Raw genomic sequence first — 18,313 nt, forward strand, 5'->3', positions numbered from 1 at the left:
CCGATCGATGTCGCCAAATCCCGTATGGACATCGATCGATTCCGGTTAATGAGGTTAATTACCTTACGGTCCAGATTTGGGTCAGATGGTCCTGGTTTTCTGCCTCTTCCTGGCAAATCATCGAACGTATAGTGTTCCCCGAACTTGTTGATGAAGGATTTTACGCATAAATGCCGAAACGTTTCGCCACTTCATTCAGCGAGACGCCCTTCTCTCGCATCGGAATTTTTGATGAAACATCAATAAGTCACACATACGCAACCAATTTACAAATCATAGCTTGTGGGGAATCGTGTGCCAAATTTTTTGGGGTATCTTGGGCCACCTATATTTTGTTATTTTTATATACATTCAGCGTTTAAAATACGTTTTCCCTATCCGCAAATTTTATTATGCCAAATAAATAGTTATGCCAAATATTTTGTTCATTTTTTCCAATGGGATAGAGACGAACATTAATGCTATATGAGGTTATTATTAGGTTTTATTTTTGACACTTTACCAGCATTATGGCATTCGTGTCTAGCTATATGAGGAATTTTGCCAAAACGTTCGCGAGCTAGAAATTAGGAACTATTCGATCATACACAACTCTCTTTTTAATTTCCTCAACTGAAATTGCTTTTAAATAACTGAATGAATTATGAAATTTCAGTTTACACCCAAAATAATTTTCACTTAAAAAATAAGTGACATCTGTAGTGAATTCTCGCCATACGTAATTTCATTTGAATTTTAAGTGATGGGTCAAGTGAATTCATTTAAGTGACCGGTCAAGTGAATTACACTATGACGTTCGAGTGAAATTTATCTGAATTTCTAAGTAATTTTCTAATTAATTATCTCTCGCGTGTTTAAATAAAAGAACATTTATAGAAAACCACTTCGATTTCAAATACTTACATTACGCTTTCGCCATAAATTTATTGATTGGAAAATTCCATCATGATCCCAAGGTAGATCGGTTACTGCGGATAGTTCGACTTCTAAATCTTCCCTACAGCAAACCAGAAAATCTGTCCAGTTCAATCCACAAGCTGAAACATAATAACACCTTTAAATAACTTTTTCTTACATCACGTTTAACACAAACTACCGCCAAAATCTACTAGTAAAGAGTTGGGAAAATCCAAATGCAGCATAAGCTTTAAACGCTGCTCTTTAGAATTTGCCATTTTGAACTCTGAAAATAAACACAATTACAACCCGACATTCACTTGAAATTCAAGTGATGGGGTAGTGAATATTTTTTCTCACTTCAAATTCAAGTGACGACTGAAGTGAATGTGGATGAATTCACTTGAAATTTAAGTGACTGCCAAGTGAAATGTATATGTCGCACTTGAATGGAAGAAAATCACTGGATCCTTGCTTTTAAGTGAAAAATCATGTGTATTTTAAGAGTGAATTTGGGTTCAGTGTAAGTTAACTTATAAACTTTGCTCGTTATCTGGTCAATTTGGATTTGGTAGCCCACGATTCCCCACAGTTTTTCAAAATCAAAAAAAAAATCCTTTTTTCCAAACAGTCAGAACTCGGGAAATTGATGCCTAATAAATGCCTAATGATACCTTAAAAATATATAAAACCTTTCTTCCTATTTCTTTTTATCTTTTATAATAAAGAAGTTATGAAGCAAAGAAAAAAACTGGCCCATGATACCCCACTCTCCCCTACTTTTACCACGTGCGTATCACAGCACTCGGAGATATCATTATTCTAGCTAAAACCAATCCTGAGCAAGTTGTTTGACATTCTTTCATATGGTGAATAGCATTTTCTTGAGTCACTGAAACGAACTTCAAGGTAGCTTTAAGAACTTAAATGTCAGGCTGATAAGCATTCCCTTGAGACATGAACGAGAGCTGATTAAGCTTCTATACTAATACTCTTTAGAGAATTATGATTGCTTGGGCGGAGGTTCATAACTCGGGCAAAACTGGTGGACTTCTGAATGGATGAACGAACACAATGACAGCAGTTAAGGGCATAACTCGTGGAGAACTAGGTTGCCTCTGCTTATAAACGAAAACGCTATTAGTAAGTCAGAGGCAGTCTCAGTCAGTCGGTCAACTTTTTATCCAACCCGACCAAGATTGAGATCTCAGAAAATTAGTCGCCTGACATCGTTTAAAAATTTAAATAGTCACTTTACCGACGACGAACGTCAGCAAACGCTAATGACATGAAGAAAAAAAAACAAACTTAAACCGCACTTACCGCAGGCCCTCGCCAGGATGACAAATCCGTTGCTGTTCCGATACTGGATGGCACGCGAAACGAACAGGCCCACGTTGATCACGATGAAGACGGCCAGGAACGAGAGGTACACGTAATTATTTTTAATGTACGGCGCCGTCAGCTGGTGGGGCAGCGGTTTCTTTTTGTGCTTTTTCCTGGTCGCCGCGGCATTCTCCTGAGGCAGTGGAACCAGCCAGCGGTCGATGCTGGAAAAGAGAGGCAAAGTATAAGTTGGTATGTTTCAAGAAGTCAGTCGGAAACAAGCGAAAAAAGGACTGAGGATTCGATTTTTCGGCATTTGTTTTCGACGTTGCTGTTCAGATAAGCCTTAATGTCACCAGTTGTCGGCGAGATAAGCTCCTGATAACGGCCACTACCTGTCAACCTTCCTAGTGCTCGCGAGGATACCTTTTTGGGAGATGCAAGTTGAAATGTCAATTTACCTACCTGATACTCAAGTTCTCCAGTAGCCCCCCGTGCTTCTCCAGCTGCGATTTGAGCGCTTCGTATGTGATGGCCCCCCGGTTGTACTTATCGGCGTCCTCAAACATGGCCATGGTAAGATCTTCGATCTGGAAGAGCATTTTTTTCGCAAATGTTCGATTCGGGTGACGGGCATATCGTGTAGTAGATCCAGTTGTCGCACGACGATCATCAATCATCCGGGTTGTTGTTGTTTTTTTTTTCAAGCAGTTCCCCGAACGCAAACGGATGGTCCAAGAAAACGAAGAAAGCAATAATTAATAATTAACACTCATTTGCAGTAGGCCGTGTCAAACGGAAACCACGGTAATTTAAAAGCCTGTTTTGCCAGCAGCTTTACACAAATATCGCATATATCTTCGTGTGAGAAGAACCGTTGCAGCAATCCAAGTTGCCATGATTGTTTTTCTACCCTTAGCGTTTTCTGTTATGCGTTCTGAATACCTGAAGTTTTTATTTTTAAGAAAAAGTGGTAAGTATTTACCTCTATTGTATTTGTTTTTGTTGATTTCTTTTGCAGAAACAGATTTATCTAATTTCAGGTTGTTCCCGGTTGAGTTTCGCTACAAGGTATCCCCTTAATCATATTCAGCGGGGGGTACCTTAAGAAGCGTAAATGGAACTTCCTGCCAAGATGCACCAGCACTACTAGCTGCAACTATTTCTCATCGGTAGAATCGCGAAACTGTCACCACCCAGCAGTGTTTTCTTCATAAATCATTCCTAATTTGACAGGTGCCAGGCGAACCGAACAGGATTCACCCGGAAACATAAATACATCATCAGCAGACGGACAGCCACACGCCGTAGCTAGGTCTGTAGTAGGATCGGGGTCTCGAGTCTGTCCGGTTTCTCCGGCGCTAATTTGTATCATAAATTGAAACCGGACCGGGTTGGCTATTAAATTATGAGTCGGGTGCTGCGATGTTAGAAGGTAAATACAAGAATTGAAACGAATTTGCGGATAAGCTTCAATAATTTAATATCTGTTCTGTAGGTAGTCGGATCTGAAAGGGCCAGTAGCTACCAAAACAAAATGCCCAAGGCGGAGTTCGGCATTTGTTAAATAATGCGTAGGTATACCTACTTATAAATGCATCCTCATGCACGACGAAACACAGGTACGTGAAGATTCTGCCTTATTTGTAAGAATTGGATTGGATCAATATTTTTATTCAAAGGGTCAAAAAGACCACCTATTTGATTATTTAACAGATCTTCATCGGTTTCCGTAGTGTAGTGGTTATCACGTCTGCTTCACACGCAGAAGGTCCCCGGTTCGAACCCGGGCGGAAACAGGTTTTTTTTTTTTAAATAAGTTCGGCAGCTACTTTGAACTTATAATGGGGGCTGCACTGCTGCATTATCATCATGATTTGTATCGCCTTTTCAATGTGATAGCCAAAGAAAAGCCAAACAAGCACCAATAAATTACGGCTATTATTTATCCCAACACAATTCACGCACAAAACCGCTAAAGTGAGCATTATGCTTCAGTTCGGAAGACGTACAATCTGCCACCGGTTATGCGTTTTTCCTTAACGATGCTAAATTGCATTCTTGAGAGCCACTTTCGTTTGGGTGCGCGTTGTAGAATGGGTAACCCCCTGCTGAGAAAAGTTCGACTACCGTATGGCAAGGGGTATGCAGGTTCATGCTTTGAGGTACATAATCCGTTATCGCTTATCCAAAGATATTCATTCACCACTGATTTATATCACGTATGAATCTGGCACGATAAATGATAAATACCGGCTTTAATGGTGATTAATGTTGGATTTGGTTCTTTCATACAAGCAGCAGCATTCCATTGAGCAACTTTTATTGACTTGAAAGAAAGGCTTATTTTTGCTGTTTACATTGTAAAACTTTACAGAAGGAGGTTGCAAAAGTCGTCTGACACGTATTAAAAGTGACTATAACAATGGTTGGGAGTCAAGACCCTTGAGTAATTATTGAAACAACTTATGATTTTATTTAACAAAAAGAACATAAATTGTGTATAACACGTGACCGCAAGGTTAACGTTGAATTAAGACGACCTATTTTTTGTCAATGTTTTTTTGTGATAAATAGGATTAGGTATATGTGAATGTGATTAAAGTTCAAAAACTTAACTGTTGCGGTAAGTTTCAGTGTAAGAAATCTTCAGGTCCCATAATTTTTTAGGTACAAAATCTAAGAATGTGAAGCTTCTAAATGCTGTTTTTCCTGGATTAAGAAAATTGAGGATTTAACATAAAGGAAAGTGTTCCTAAATAAGCATATCAGGCAATGTGCGCATACAGTCGATTGACGAAATGGCTGACAAATCAATAACCTTGTTACGTAGTGGATATTTTACCCCTTTTATTTCAGTAGTCGCGAATATTACTACCAGCATTTTTGCGCCATCTGCGGTTGCAGATGTGCTAGCGGAGATCGAAGTAGTCATCGACTGAAGCAGGACGTGTTTTTTTCAAGCTCTGAATTTTCGTTAATTTCAAAAGTAAATAAATATCAGGAATAATCATAATCAAGCCGAAAAAGACCCCGAATAGAACAAACAATGTGTGTCGGAGGATTTCTCGAGTGATCAGGCACGGCCAACCGCTCTGACGGTGCAGTCATTCAAACGTCAAAGGTGGACACCTGGAGGAATATTCGAACCTGGAGCACAATCCGTTTGTTAAGTCCCAGCTAAGTATTTGCTTTAATCTTAACTTTTTAGTTTAAAATTTGCCTGCGTTATTTGTTACAAGTTCTTCAGGCATCCTACATTAATGAACTGGATTAATGAACTTTACTTGAGTTGCTTTTTTTTTTATTTAAATATTTCTTTGAAACAGCTAATGCTTGAAAATTTGTAGTTAGTGATGAAATGTGAATCTTGTCCGAGCAGCAGACAAATATGAAGCTTTGCTCAATTCATACAGAAATGGATTTGGAAGGATGAGAAATTTCAAGATATTGGAACCACGTGAAAGACTCAGGGCGCAGTGTCAATGCTAAGCAACAACAAAAAATGGGTGAGTTCTTTCCATTTTCATTAATCTGTGTATATGTGTAAATTTAAATATTTTTTTACTCATCAATCCTATCTGCCAAGTAGGATGTCCTTTAAACGCAAATAACCCTCCCTCCACCTATCTGATACAGCATCCTTGTTTGTAGGGTCGCATGAGTTCTCTTGCACCTGAAAAGTTTATTTCGCTGTTCAGATTATCCCAATATGATTACATTGACTTGTCACGGTGTGCATCTTGGTACCACACTGATTCTCAATAACAACACTTGAAATGAGTATTGAACCCAGGTACTCATTTTGGCATCTAGTGTTGGACTTGATTGTTGGTTGTACCTCTTGTATCAGCCAATTCAAGATGTGTGTAGTCACCCAATGCTATGCTATGCTATGCTATCTGCGGTTGCAGATGTGCTAGCAGCCAAGATACTTTACCCGGACTGTTACCCCAGCGGGGGGGGGGGGGGGGGGGGGTGTCGTGCGAAAAAACTTGAATTTTTTGAATCACGCAAAATTTTCAACTTGAAAATTTTTCGGGAAAAAATCATTTTTTTCGATTTTTTCTGGTCGGGGGTCGTGCGAAAAAACTTGAATTTTTTTAATCACGCAAAATTTTCCACTTGAAAATTTTTCGGGAAAAAATCATTTTTTTCGATTTTTTCTGGTCGGGGGTCGTGCGAAAAAACTTGAATTTTTTGAATCACGCAAAATTTTCAACTTGAAAATTTTTCAGGTTTTTAAATACAGTAAGATTGTTTTCGCGTTTTTCGGGAATTAACGGGGTTTTTTGAGGTCTCAGGTCTCGTGCCTCAGTTTCCGATTGGTAAATGAGTGTGCTTTCGAGATTGAACTTTCTGTTCATTCTCGTATGAATCTAGCTGGAATTGAACTGACCGATACACTGCAAAAAGTTCCACTGAACACGAACTGACACTGATTATTTTCAGCCCTTTTTGGTTGCAACAGACTATGTGTACCGTGAGATGTCTTTAATTTAAGATGCCTTCTTGCCCTTGGGAACCACCTGCACGTTGTTGGCGGCGTACCACTCCATGGCATTTTTACCGTAATGGCAAGATATCAAATCCGGCCAAAACAGTACGGATCAACCGTGTTTCTTCAGGAAAGGCAGCAGACGTTTATTCAAACACTCTTTCTCAATTCTAATCGTGCACTCGAGCTATTCGGTACGCGCTTTTTTTCTTATTAATAATCAACGGATTATTATTATCCAATACCGGAATATTGTTGGAAATTCACGCCCACAACTCTGCTGAAGTGGTGTTCTAAGTTGTTCACATAATTTGGAAGCAGGAAAGTTAAAAAACAAACTAAATTGGAGATAAATAGTGCTTGTAGAACGTTATACAGCTAGTCATCGCTATGGAGGGGTCACCTCCGGGCGATCCGCCCTATCCTGGTGAAAAAAGGTTACCGGCATACATGACTTCTTGGCATAATGACGGCATACTACGAGTTCTACAATTAAGCGCTAAAGGAAGTGATATCGACCAACCTAACCTAGAAACGGAACAACCTCGTCTACCTCCTAATCCTTTCGTGATTGCACGATCGATTGAGGCTGCTATTGGCTATGAAAATCGACACCTGGTTTCAGCTGCAAAAGAAGCCCGCGGTACGCGCTATGTTCTTCGAACCCAATCACCCATTGTATATAAAGCTTTGATTTGTATGATACATCTTGTCGATAAGGAGAAAACCCAAGTTGAAGTTATCGACCACCCAAGGTTTAACTTCACCAAAGGCGTCGTTTTTGACCAGGATACAACAGATGTATCGGAAGATGAATCGCTTCAAGAATTGCTCGAGCAAGGGGTGACCTCAGTCAGACGGATCACCAAAACGATAAACGAAAAGGAAACAAAAAATACACCATTGTGCGTTTAAACATTTAGGGGAACGGTACGCCCGAAATACGTTTATTTTGGTATAATTCGCACAAATGTGAGGCCATATTATGACAGTGTACTAATCTGCCGGAAATGCTCCGCTTATGGACATTCCATCAAGAATTGTACCAATGAAGCGGTCTGTCTCACTTGCTCGCAAACACACCACACCTGAAAACCAGCAATGCAAAAACCCCCCGTTTTGTCGACAGTGCGAAGGGTCTCACTCACCGGTCAGTAAAGACTGTCCGATCTTCCGCAAGGAAGAAGCCGTGATCCGGCTAAAAACCGAAAGGGGTATCACTTTCAGCGAAGCCAGAAAAGAGATAGTGGAGTCCACAAGAAATGCAAGCTATTCCAGCAAAGTTCAAAGCCGTCTATCTGAGGTTTCCGACAAAGATAGAGAGATAAAACTTCTTCGAGAACAACTTGAAAAAGTTCGAAATCAAATGAAAGACTATGTAAGTCTCAAGAACGAGTTAGAAGAACTTAAATCTCATCTTCAAAATGTATTTAAACCAGCAAATAAAAACCCCGAACCTGAAAACTCCTCCACATCCAAGTCACTAAAAACACCGAACGCTGAAATAAATCCGAAGCCGAGAACATCAAAACAATCAAAACAACCTAACAAAAGTTTCAACCCAACAACTCTCCTCTAATACCACCAAAAATCATAGTCGCAGCGTCAGCCGGAAAAGAGCCATGGACATTTCTCCCCCCACAGCAGAACCCAAGAAATCAAATAATTTCCCCGAATCTAGTCATGAGATAGTCATATCAACAAAGATAGAAATGCTTGACGATAGCGAGTAAATTATCAACATCTTCTAAGCAAAATTATCCACCTTAACCATTATGTCTAAACAAAACTCTAAACAACACTAAAACTACAAATACAGTCAAAGGAAATCTCAGCAAAAACCAGGAACTCAACAGATCAACACTCCTTCGGAAGATTACACCAGATGTATTCTATCCCCCCCGCTGGGGGGGTGACTGGCAATCGGGGGGTACACAGGTTTGTACCCCCATTAATGTAAACCAACCAGTCTCTATCGGTTTACACATTCCAGCATTAACCACAAAAAACACGATATCATCGCCCAACGTACCTTCTGCCATCTACCAACACCCACTGCAGCCTGACGACAACTATCTCACCGGAAAACTAAATACGGAAACAAACAACAAGAATCTTCAACATCAGGGTTACGAAACCGCTTCAAAGCCAGCAACAGGAACTACAACGATTCCACGTAGCACCCCAGTAGTGAAAAGCACCACAACTCCCCCGCACAGCCTTTCACAGGCCCCACCGTTGATTCATGGGATCTCGGTTGCTGCTAGTGATCGGCAACCGGGGAATACAAAGGTCTGTACTCCCAAAATGACAATTTCAACAGCCCATATTGCCAAAAACATTTCCTCAGTTGCCACAGAAACGTCTACATCACCGTAGGGGAAATGAGGGCATAACAAGCACCCGAGACATAATGAGTAGTCCATTTTTCTACATAAGTACGTATTTTCTTAAACAAATTTTCATGAGGACTTGTTTCGTACTACCTATAGTATTAATTTTTCACCAAAAAAGAAATATCCTTTTCATATTTACAGAAATATTAAATAATAACCAGCTAGGTTCTCAAGTGACGAAAATATTATAATTTTTGAGCACCACCAAATAAGCTTTTATGGCCTTTAAATCATCTTGATCTGAAATGTACGCACTGCAACATGATCTAGACATTGTTTCTAAATTTTCAGCATCATAAAATTTTTGATTTTTCACTTTAATCAATTTTAAAACGCGTTTTTACTTGTATTTGTTCACTAGAGGCGAACAGAGCACTTTCAATGAAGGCATTTTGAGCATTTTCTGCCGTATATTCCAGCAGCGAATTCAACTCGATGAAGTCAACTGAATAATAGAGCTACAGCTTAACTTGTATCGTCTGACGATTTGGCTTATTGGTTAGATGTCGGAGAGGTAATCAGTAGACTCGAGTTCGATTTCTGTTTGAGAGGATTTTTTTTGCACATGCCATTCATGATTGATTTTTTTTATTGTTACATTATACGGCTAATAGCATCAAAGCATCATCCGTCAAACAAACCAGAAACATAATGTATGAACATGTGTTAATTCTTTGAATTCTACAAACAGACCTAGATTATTTTGTTATTGCTTTGTTTGATGAATTTACGCCTCACCGTTTAGTGCCATCATGATCATAAATGATAAATGAAAAAAAAAATCACCTCCACCAGGAATCGAACTTGAGCCTACTGATTATCTCTCCGACATCTAACCAATAGGCCAAATCGTCAGACGATACAAGTTGAGCTGTAGCTCTATTACTCATTTGACTTCATCGAGTCGAATTCGCTGCTAGATTCCTCGGCAGAAAATGCTCATTATGCCTTCATTAATGGTGTTCATACTGCCTCGGGGGGTTTCTCATTATGCCTCTACAGTGACTGGTTTTCAGCTTTCGGCAAAATTTTTTAAAATGCATTTTTAAACGTTTTTATCTCCTTTTTCAAGTTTCATCCAATTAGACAATAGACTATTTGAGTGTCGGAACACGAAACAATGATGTAATTCACATATTACAGCTGTAATATGTAACTTGTTTCAGCTTAAATTTAAGAATTTATTTTAAAAAATTATTTTTCACATATTCACAATTAATTCAGTCTAAACTTTTTTTTTCAGATACCGATGAGGAAATGCGCTTCTCCTATATTCCAATACCGATGAATATACTAGGACAGATTTTTATCCAGTTTGCCGCCACGAGTCTATCGGGCCTGATGATGGATCCGGAAGCTAATTGCTGGAGGATAGGTTCTGACGGAACCGAATGCACAAGGACAATCCGTCAATTATTGCCCAAGTGTTTTAGTTTTTATGATGTTTTAAATATTTATTGTAAATTTGTTTTGCAATGCCGTTTTTTTTTCAAACTGTTATTTAGAAATGAAGAATAAGCATGCATAAATTACTTCTATGTTGTATATTGAAGAAATTTCGAAAATATATTTACATATGAGAAAACAAATTATTTGAATGCTGGCATCCCTTCAAAATATACAGAATTGACAAACTGGATGGAAGCTTAAAATGTATCAAAGCTTTTTGCTCACGCTCTGCGTAAAGCGCCCAAACATAAAACTAAGTGGAGACACTTTTCTTGAATCTGTATAGATTTTTATACAGAATTAGGTAGCTTTGGTTATCGTGTACCCCATCACATGCAAACCGGCCAGTTGTTTCCGTTCATCATCTTCCAGGAACTTCAACACTGCAACCAATCAAAAATGCTTTGATCACTGATTCGCCAGATTGGGACCCTGGTGAGGGAACCAGCACTCGCTTCGCCGAAAATAGACGACCGGTACATAAAAACCAGCGTAATAGAACAACCAGCACGAGGAATAGCCTCCCAGCCGCGGACGAGATAATCAACGAAAACTTTGCGCGGAATAACTGCCGGAAAATCATTTGTGAAAGCAAAAAACTGAGCTGGGAAGACTTCTTAAACGTAATCGGCCCACAATCTTCAAGTACCGAACTGTGGAGTAGGGTGAATTCCTTAAATGGAAAAAAGAGCACAGGGCTTCTTTATCAAACTTGACGATCACTTTACCGACGATCCTTCCGAAATCGTAGAAGGTTTGGGAAATTATTTCGAAGAACTCTCAGCGACTAGAAACTACAGTTCCAGTTTTCGAGCTCAAAAAAAACGTGCAGAAGCAAATGCAACCAACTTTCATCTCATGGAATACATCGACGAAGACTACAACCAACCATTTTCAATAAATGAATTTCTTTTCGCTCTCCAGAACTCTAAAGGACGTTCAGCCGGCCCCTGCTCTATTGGATATCCAATGCTAAAACGCCTCCCGCTTTCAGCTAAGTCAGCCTTTCTCGCAGCTTTCAACCGACTGTGGAATGAAGGTGATTTTCCCGCTATTTGGAAAACCAGCCTCGTAGTGCCTATACCAAAAACTGGATGTAGTAGTCGGGAACCCATTCACTTTCGACCTATCAGCCTTACTTGTTGCCCCTCCAAAATCTTGGAACGAATGGTGAATCGCAGCCTTGTAACTATTTTGGAAGAGAATGATCTGTTGGACAAACGCCAGCACGCATTTCGCCGAGGATATGGATCAAGCACATACCTTGCAGATCTGGGAGAAATAATTAAGGAGGCTTTTTCTAACAATCACCACGTAGATATCGCATCGCTCGACCTATCAAAGGCATACAACCGTACATGGAAAGAAGGCATTTTGAAACAACTTCATCTTTTGAGGATTGGCGGAAAACTAGGTAAATTTATACAAATTTTTTTGTCTGATCGCACACATCATATTCTTCTATCAAAAAAGAAGAAAATGGGGTTCCTCAGGGGTCGGTACTCGCTGTCACATTATTTTTGATAGCAATGAACACGATTTTCAAAAATCTTAACAAAGGAATCAATATCTTAGTGTATGCAGACGACATTTTGCTAGTCGTTACGGGTCGTAGTATCAAAATTAATAGAAGGAAGCTACAAACAGCTGTGAGCCAGATATCGAAATGGGCCAAATCTATGGGTTTTACGATGGCTCCAGAGAAATGTCTCAGGAGCCACTTTTGCCTTGAAAATCATATCCCCTGGAATCTTAAAATCGAACTGGACGGAGTACCAATTACATATAAGAAAGAACCTAAAATCCTAAGCATAACCTTTGACAGACGTTTCAACTTTGACTCACATTGCAGAAAGATTAAACAGGACCTAAAAAACCGTGTACGTCTCATTGAAATGATAAGCAAAAAGCGTACTATATCCAACCGCAACACCATTTTAAATGTAGGAAATAGCATAGTCACCAGCAAACTTCTTTATGGACTAGAAATAACTTGTCATTCCTTCGAAAAAAATATATCTATACTAGGCCCAACCAATAACAAAATCATACGACATGCTAGCGGACTGCTTCCAAGTACCCCCGCTTTAGCTAGTTGCGCAGAAGCTGGAATTCTTCCTTTCCATTTGATAGCTGCCCTTTCAACAGTTAAAGCTATAAGCATAGCTGAAAAGACGAACAAAAATGTATGCCTCTACAGTACGGCAGAAATATATTTAGAAAATACACTAAACTTCACTTGCCCAACACCGAGCAGGTAATTAGATTAGGGGACCGGCGATGGAACAGTCATATACCGAAAGTGAACTGGGAAATAAAGAAAAACGTTCGTGCTGGAGACAACCAAATGAAAATATTAGCATGTTTCAATGCGATTGTGGCCACAAAATTTCGAAATCATGAAAAACTTTGTACAGATGGGTCTAAACTAGCGGATAAAGTTGGTGCTGGTCTCTTTGGTAGCTCATTAAAAATTGCGCGAAGTCTCCCACAACAAATATCAGTTTTTTCAGTAGAAGCTGCAGCGATATCGTTGGCCTTACACCACAGTAGTTCTACAGGGAACTTCGTGATTTTTTCAGACTCAGCAAGTGTGTTACTTGCCATACAAAATCCTCGAAATCGTCACCCCTGGATACAACATATCCAACTGACTGGATCCGACAATTTCATCTTTTGTTGGATTCCCGGACACTCCGGAATCCATGGAAATACTGATGCGTACAAATTAGCAGCCATAGGACGGAACGAAGAGCAATACGACGTTGGAATCCAGAAGCCGGTTAAATCCAAAATTTGGGACGCATGGATATCGGAATGGAGAACAAATAGGAACCTGAACCTAGCGAAAATCAAAGGGGATCCAAGGAAATGGAAAGATCGACCTAGTAGAAAAGAACAAGTAGTGTTATCGAGGCTTCGGGTTGGGCACACGAGGTATACTCATCGGCATTATGTTTCCGGGGAACCAGCAAGAAGGGTGATTTATGCAACGTGAGATAAACAGTGGAACACATACTCATCGGATGTCCTGAACTCCAAGGACCCAGAGAGGCGTACCAGATTGGCGTGTCCATAAGGAATGTCCTTTCAAATGACGAAGTAGAAGAGGAAAACTACTTTGTTTCTTAAAAGAATCCTATTTGTTTAATGACATGTAAACTTGAGTAACTTCCTCCAGAGACGAACCAGCCAAAGGCTGAAAGTCTCTTATAATAAGGAAAAAAAAAATTACAGTTCGAATCATCATTTGTTAACTATTTTGAAAATCTGATTCAAATGTGATTTTGAGTTTCGTTTCAAATTTGATTCAAGATTCTCAAAACTTAAATGCATTTCCAATATTTAGATAATAATTATTCCGAATATTAAACAAGATCAATGCAATGAATGCAATCATGTTTCTTGAAAGATCTTTCCTTCTGTAGTTCAGAGTAAAATCATAAAAATGCAGCAGCACTGATCCAGTTTTTTCTTTCTTACTTTGCAGCTGGAGCTGCAGCCCTACCGGTCTGCTTCTGTTAGTTCAGTGAGCGCAAATTTAATTATACCATGGAGCACTTGTCGTTAGCGATTTCCAGTTAGTTTTTTTTAGCCGGCTTGTGAAGTGAAACATCGGTGAGCCAATTTATTTTTACGATGGGTGGTACGGGAAACGAAGCAAAAAAAAGTGTCTACAATATTCCCATAAAACACCCATTAGCGATACCGGAGCAGTTGGAATTGTTTCTATTTAATTCTTATAATTCAATTAGGCTCGAGAGCACGATGTCAATAATAATGATCAGGTGTGGCAGGGCCGATGGCAAAATAGTGAGGACAAATTGAATTTCATTAAACCTTTTATCGGCTAAGGACGCTATCAATTAGCTGATTTTTGTATAGTTGAACTTTTTTTCAACACTAATCATCAAGGACTGGGAAAGTGTCAGAGAAGAAACTCTTCAATGGTCTAAGGATTAATCAAATGATTCGAAACACATTGGAATGATCAATTAATCAATACTTTTGATACATCGTAAAATGTGTAAAAATATGATTGGTCGTTTAGATTCCGAACACGTGCTTCGGTACAGCTAGAGGTAGCATGAAAAATGGCACTCGGCTATCATCATCATCGTTTCCAACTTCCAAGCTGCAATAACGATTCTTCTGCTGAGTAGTCTCCTTGCCTGGTAGAGTATCATCATTTCGACTTTCGATAGCGCAAAGATCTGGCAACCTGTGTGGCGTTTGGCGACGAGTGTGAATTTTTCTTCAGGCCGTCGTCGGCAGCCGCCAATCGAATGACGATGGCGATGAAAATGTATGCGAATCGCATTATCATTCATTATTGGCTTAAAGATGTGGACACAAATGGATGGTCCATCCATTGATAGATGCGGTTTGGAGCAGCAGCAGCGTTAAGCGATTGGGATTTAGATGGCACGTTAATGTGCCGGTAGCAAATGATAGCCGTTGATCAATTTTATAGTATACACCTGTCATAGTGACACAGTGAAACTGGGAAGAAACTCAAGCAAAGAAATAAGATGAGAATTTTTTTTTGTGTAGACATTTTAACGTAGCAGAATTTTTAAAACTAAACATTCAAGAGAAAAAAAACTTTGTTTTTCCAGTAATATGCAATGCAATACATCTTTTTCGATAATTCATCTTTGAAAACTTTTATGGACTCGGTAGGCTGTGACCGTCGATGACGGAAGTGTTTTTTGTGTTGGAGCAAAATTTTCAAGAGTTCTAAAATGGAGTTTCTGTTTTTTCTGAATTTCAAAGTTAACGAAAATTTATCCGAAAACGGAATGCTAGTGCTACGCCTTCCGGAACAACCTTGGGGTGTTGAAAAGCTGATGGAGAATGGAATTCAACTGCCGGACGGATGGACATTATTTCTCAGATAAGAAGTTTGTTTCAATTTTTTTGCATATAGTTGAAAAAAAGGTTTTAGAGGATTATTTGGGATAGTTTAGTAAACAACATGAAGTCAAGCAGGAAATATTACATTGCATTATTGATTATGTTATTAAAAATAAACTTTGAAGTTATCGACGTTTTTCGGTGAGTTTTGGAAGTAAGCGGGACAAATTGCCAGGTGTCCATGCGTTTCGAGCTTCTGTGGCGTTCGCTCCTCTTCAGTGGACAGATTGACTGGCCATCGTCTGGACTATTTTGGTTTTGGAAACAAACTGTCCAAATTCAGAATAGTTTGGACAAGATGGCCTGTTGTTTTGTCCACTGGAGTGAAGCGAATGCCATATTGGCTCGAAACGTATGGACAACTGGTTTTTTTTTTTTTTTTTTCAGGGATTTTCATCCTGTTGGATGATTCATCCCACGTGGACAACTGGTGGTTTGTTTTGATTATTTTTAAACTCACCGAGGGGCGTCGATAACTTCGAAGTATAAACAATCGCGGTGATAAAACCAAAAATCCAATTATAAAAATAGTGTAATCTTATAGTGTTTTGCTGCTAGTTAATTTTATTGATTTGGAGAGGAGTCAATTTTTTTTAACACGCTTTGTGTAGTTCGGATTATTTTAGGAGTTTTAGTGCTTCTAAATCATGTTGAGTTTTCTCAAATAAGTTATTAGTTTTACCTAGTTCTTGATTCACCTAAGAACATTTATTAACAAAAGCATGTTCGTTCGCTTAGATAATTTCAATTGTAAAATTTTTAACTTGTTTAAATGTCTCGACAACTTATGGTTAATTTTTTTTAAATTATTATAAGCTACCAAATAGTTGCCCAACATGATCCGAAATGTATTACCTGAATCGCTTCAATTTGCTTCTCAAGATACAAAAAGCAAAAGCTACATTACACTAGCATTACCTAAGCAACAAATATTACTTGTGGGTATAAAATAAAATTCTAACTATCATGATAGTAATCTGATTCCCAAATTCCTAAATGTCACAGTCGACAGCTAACAAAAAACTAGAAAAGATTGCGCTTTACAGATGATTGAGATTGCGGCAAAAGCTGGCGTTGTGGATAGAGTTCATTTATTAGGTGATGAAGAACATCTGCATTATTAAAAGTTTTATATAACCATTCTTTCTGTTACTAGGTAAATTGTCAATCAAAAAATGATCGGATTTTCATGTTCATTGTTGCAATTCAAGTTAGGTTTTTCATATAGAGCGTTCAAATAAAGAATGGGTTAACCTTCAACTTGATATGCCATTGGATTATTGGACTATATATATAAAAGAATTATTTTTTTACAAATTCATGTTTACACTTTGTAATAGTCGTTATTTTTTATCGCCATTTAACTTAACATACAGATGCTTGCTTATGAACTCGAAGGTTTCCTTTGGAACTTTATTAGTTAGGATAATAATGTTAATGGTTTACCGTAACACTAGTCAAAAGTGTCTCCCAATCAATTCCTTTAACCCCTTTCCCAACCAAAATTATTTTGCTAGGATGCAGAGGTGACCTCGGTCCTAAAGCACAGCATAGATCTTTCATCCTTTTATCTTTCTTCCAATCTATCCATTGACTACTAGGACGTGGCCGGCGCCGTTATTGATGTTAAAAGAGAGAGCATCAGTTTTGTGCAGTGTGAATGAGCTGCCAATCCCAAGCACCATTCATTTGACCTCTGAATAAAATTAATGGCCTCGGTCAATCACGGAGTAGCAACCATTGGCGATGTGGAACTTGTTCTACTGAACCACGCCAGCGATTGTAGAACTCGAAGTGATTGTTATCATAATTTGATTTTGGAACAAGTCAAGCATAAATTTTCTTCAACCATGCATTTCGGGTTTTACGGTTTAAGGTGGATATGAGTAGTTAATCAAGCTAAGCTAAGCTAAGCTAATTCATCTTTGAAAACTTTTATGGTGATGTCAAATATGTTAATAAGTTTGAAAAGTTTCCAGCATTTTCAACTTTTTTCCAACATTAGGGTAAGTGAGCCCTATTTTGGCATGGTCCTTTTCTTGGCATGCCAACATGTCTTTTCATGTTTTTCAGGTCCAAATTGAGCTTGAAAAATTTTGAATATATTTTCATTACGAAGAGAATAATTTGTTGCAAATCTTTGCATACCGAATTTTTAGATTGTTTGTACTTTAATAAAGGAGTTAATTTTTTTCGATCTGTATCCAAGGAAATTATGTTGGAAATCATCGTATGAAAATCAGATGAACTCACCTTTCTAGTGCAACTGTTAAATTCACATGCGATTTCAAACGCGGACATTCATTTGAAAAATTTGCAATAAATACTCATGCTTACAGTTAAACTCGGCAAAAAATCAAAAAATATTAGAAAGACCAAAGAGTGAATATTTATTTAGGACTGAATAAAAATTTAGAACTTATTTTGTTCCTTTTCTTGGCATGCAACTTCAATCGAAATACACCACCAGTGTTGGAAGCTGAAAAAAATACATGTTCATTAAAGAGGTATTTTTGGGTTGACGTTTTCCCCAAAACTTCTTTTAAAACTACGCACAAATGTTTTCATACTAATTGGGTTGTATGATAAGACCGTTTCTATCAACTTAAGCTTTGAAATAAGTTGGAGAACATAAGTGATTCGACTAACTAAAAGTCATATCCAAGCATTGAAAATGCAAAAATCGCTATTTGGGAACCATGAATCGAAGGTACATTGCTACGCGTGCGAACAGCATTTGCATTGCAGTCTGCCGAGCAAAAGCCACGTGGTCTCCTACAGAACACAGTGGTTAAAAATATTAAAAAAAACTAAGTTAAATTAAGCATAT

The 18,313-nt window shown here is 38.6% G+C and overlaps 1 non-coding gene and 1 pseudogene across 1 annotated transcript; one reads left to right on the forward strand and one right to left on the reverse strand.

Moving 5' to 3' along the window:
- Positions 1 to 18,313, reverse strand: part of LOC129741284 (NADPH oxidase 5-like) — a 48,239-nt pseudogene that overhangs the window by 6,447 nt on the left and 23,479 nt on the right.
- On the forward strand, positions 3,950 to 4,022 carry Trnav-cac (transfer RNA valine (anticodon CAC)). The gene has a single exon. It is a non-coding gene; the product is annotated as a tRNA-Val (tRNA).

This window comes from Uranotaenia lowii, chromosome 2 (genome assembly GCF_029784155.1).
Source record: "Uranotaenia lowii strain MFRU-FL chromosome 2, ASM2978415v1, whole genome shotgun sequence".
NCBI classification, from domain to species: Eukaryota; Metazoa; Arthropoda; class Insecta; order Diptera; family Culicidae; genus Uranotaenia; species Uranotaenia lowii.